The following is a 3,801-nucleotide window of genomic DNA, read 5'->3' on the forward strand; positions in this document are numbered from 1 at the left end:
TGAAAGGTATTTTTCTGATCTCCATAATTTTGGTGCCCTAAGAACCTATAGATAAGGGTCATGAAGTTTAAAGAGGTAGGGGATAGGACTTATCAATATCATTCGGATAGACGGGGAAAATGAGAACTGATTCTGACCTCACATGTATTTAATTAACCAATATTAATTTATGACCAATCTACTCTGCTTCTTTTACTTCCATTTTATGGCATCTTTGCGAATCATCGTTTGCGTCAGCCTAATAGTTTGACTATCTTCCTTATGTATTATTCAGATTTTCCCTTTAAGAGAGATCTTTAGGTTGCAGTTACCTACGTCTTACCTGACCATTTACACTCTACTAGGAACCAGAAAAGCTCGTATTCAGAAATGACGAAGATTAATAAAAGGCACACTAATCACTAAAGAGATGACCTGAGAATAACATTTCTGGGTCTCTTTGCACGAGATGAACTTGGAGAAAAATCACATACGTAAAAAGGACAGAGAGACTACGAAAGAAATGAACGCAAACACTTAATAAAACAGCGACGTGGGCTCTTACCTGGGAGGAGCTGAATCTGTAGGAATAATTATGGGGTGGCCACTAGAAACAAGACCGCGGACTGATTAGCCTGAGAGTTGATGTTCACCGTGAACTGGAGGGAGCTTAGCTATGATGTGATTAGGTCAAGATAACAACTGAGTGGGATTTGAGCTCCAACAGAAGGGATGAAAATAGAGATGATAAAGAGTTGAAAGTGAAGGCGTGATCAGGTGATGAACAAGCTGGAAATGTAGAGTTCCAGTGTTCAAAATCCTTTTTCAAGAAACACTTCAGAAAACTAGTTTCAAAAGTCTTTCCAATCAATACTTCAAAGTAGCAGAATAACAAACTGAATGAAATTTTCAGAGTTCTTCTGCTATAATAACAGCCTTTCTTTTTTTTCGTCCGTCCTTTTTTTTTGAACAGTTTTTCATGCAGGTATTTATAGGAATCGGGTGCTCCCCATGAAGGGTCAGGATTCATTTTGAGGGAGATGGAGGGTCAGGATTTTGAAGTACATGATCGGATGTTCAGGAATTAAAGAGAGTCAAAACGAATGGCTGAGATCGCTTCTCAAAATATTTGTCCTTTTCCTCTTTTAATCCGACGGTCTTGAATCCTTTGTCCGGAACGATCTGGGGGCTGAGAGTGAAAGACGCTGGTATTGTCGTCTTCTCTCTTGATCCAAGGGTTCCGGATTCATCCTTACAAGTGAGATCAACGGTGGGGATTGGGATGTACTGAATCACATGACATACCCTCGCACTGCACAAGATTATGCGATTCTTAGGCGTGCGGTGGAGATCTCGTCGCCACGCTTTAACTACCTCGGCTCGATTCTCGACGGTTATCGGAATTTGTCTTATTCTTTTTGTCTTCCGATCCCCTAGCTCCCATTCCGATCTCTCATGCCGATCTCCTATCTCCGATCTCTTTTATCCCTTGATCACCGATTCGGTCCAAGCATTAATTACATCTCGATTTTCAAGCGCCCGCTGCTTTTCCGCCAAAGATTAAATGCCCATTTTCCCTATATATACCCTGTTGATAGTGGCATTTCCTTCATTCGATTTTCTCTCTTTCTCCTTGTTTCTTGGTTCTAGCTGCTCGGGAAAGTTCCGCTACAATCGTGGTTTTGATCCTCTTCCGATGGAATTCCCTTCTCGACGGAAAATTTACGATCCCGGTGATTGGATGGTCCTAATTGGCGATGGGGAGAGAACTGGATTTGATCAATCTGTATTGCGGACCTCGGTTGTACCGATCTCGAGTCGCTCAACTGAGTTCATTCGGCTTCTCATCACATTTAGTGTTCCGGCGATCCCGATCCACATTGGGTGTTCCGGCAATGATGAAGCATCCGGTCGGCAATATCCTTGGGATCGATTATAAACCGACCTTTGGAACACCGGGAGTATCCTTGGCATTAGTTATAAATCGATCCATGGATCTCCGAGTATCCTTGGGATAAGTTATAAACCGATCCTTAGATCACCTTCTGGATAGGATTTTCTAGAGATCACGTAAATGATGTGATCCAATGTTAGTGTAATCCGATCTCTAGAGATCGCCCAAATGATGTAGTCTGTCACTGTAATCAGATCTCTAGGGATCACCCAAATGATGTAGTCTGTCCTTTATTGTAATCCGATCCCTAGAGATCGCCCAAATGATGTAATCCGATCTTTTGCAAATAAAGACTTTATTTTGCGCTTATCATCTTATTATTTTTTGCATTGATTATTTTCCGATCTCTAAGGTGGTTATCCGATCTGGTTCTTTACTTGAATGACACTTGATCGATCCTTTATTCAAAATATTTAACTTATTATGCCGATCTCCAATTAACCGATCTCCGAACATTCGGATATTTGAGAGAAGTGTCGTAACAATGCCGAGTCTCACCAATCGATGCGCCGCCTAGAACCTCGCGAGCATTAAATGCTCGGACTAGTATAAATAGGGAGGGTTAGCGCTTGTTTTCTCATTTCATTTTCAGTCTCCGCTCATAGCTTCAAGTTCTCTCATTTTCTCCGGTTTCTCGACGCGATTAGACTCGTAAGGGTTTTAATCCTCTTTTAGTTTAAGTTCTTTGTTTTTTTGAAAATGAGCGTGCCGAAGGTCGAGAGCGCGAGCCCTCCTTCCATTGAGTTCTCTTGGTCATCGTCTGATGAAAAAGAGGCAGTCGGGCCAAGCGCGCAACCTGGACCCCTTAGGGTCCCTGCCCCAGGTCAGGGGCGGGTCGTACCATTAAGGCGTACGCGCCCTTCTTCAAGGAGAGAGACCCTTCCTATAGACGAGCTTCCATCGGTTCTTCGGGAATCCGATCTGCAATCGTTTGTTCAAGACTACAACATTTGTCCTGATTCATATGAGCTGATCAAGTGCCATGGCGATCTTCGTGTCGATCATTCTTTTGAAGAGGATGACATGGTTATGGTGTACGAGGAACAATTAAAGGCCGCCTTGGTTCCCCGGATGACTTCTACAAGGAGGTCTTAAAATTTCCTCGAGCATCCATTGTTCAAATTCACCCCAACTCGTGGCGGATCTTGGTAGCTTTCCGAGGTCTATGCCGAGCTAAGGGAATCAGACCTACGGCTAAAGTGTTCGCCAAGCTGCACCGGCTAACTCACCGAAAGGACGATGACCATCGGTTCTTTCAGCGAAGCCTAATGCGGGCTCTTTTCCGATCCGCCTCGTCTCTTAAGAACTGGAAGAACCGCTTTCTTCATTGTGAGGAGCAAAGATCCGAGCCGCTGAGGATTTCCCAGCACTGGTGGTACCGGGGACCCTTGCTTCCAACCATATTACCTCGAGCGAAGAGGAAAGTTTGATAGTGATGGATCTCAAGAGTGAGGCTGCCACTAAAAAGTATTCTTGTTTGGATTCGGGATCGCCGAGCCGCACCATTGGATCGTTTCAATCGCCACCGGCCAAGACCGCGAACTTCCGCTCTCTAACCTCGGCATCGGTATTTTCTATATCTCAATTCTCACGACCTTAGTGATCTCACTAACCTTTTCTTTGTGCAGGTATGGCGGGTGGTGAAGGTCATAGGAAGCGGAAAAGGAAAGAGAGATCTTCCGAAAGTAAAGGAGATGAAGCGTTGAACGACTCCAAACACCAGTCGCGAGCACAGGGAGATACAAGGAGATCCTCCCAACCTTCGGTCCTCGACCACTGAAGCTACCCGATCTCCTCCTAGATCGGAAGAGCAGCCTCGATTCTTGCAGTTGTCCCAAGCGCGAAAGGGGACCTACTCAAGCTTCGGG

Source organism: Hevea brasiliensis, chromosome 4, assembly GCF_030052815.1.
Source record: "Hevea brasiliensis isolate MT/VB/25A 57/8 chromosome 4, ASM3005281v1, whole genome shotgun sequence".
NCBI lineage: Eukaryota > Viridiplantae > Streptophyta > Magnoliopsida > Malpighiales > Euphorbiaceae > Hevea > Hevea brasiliensis.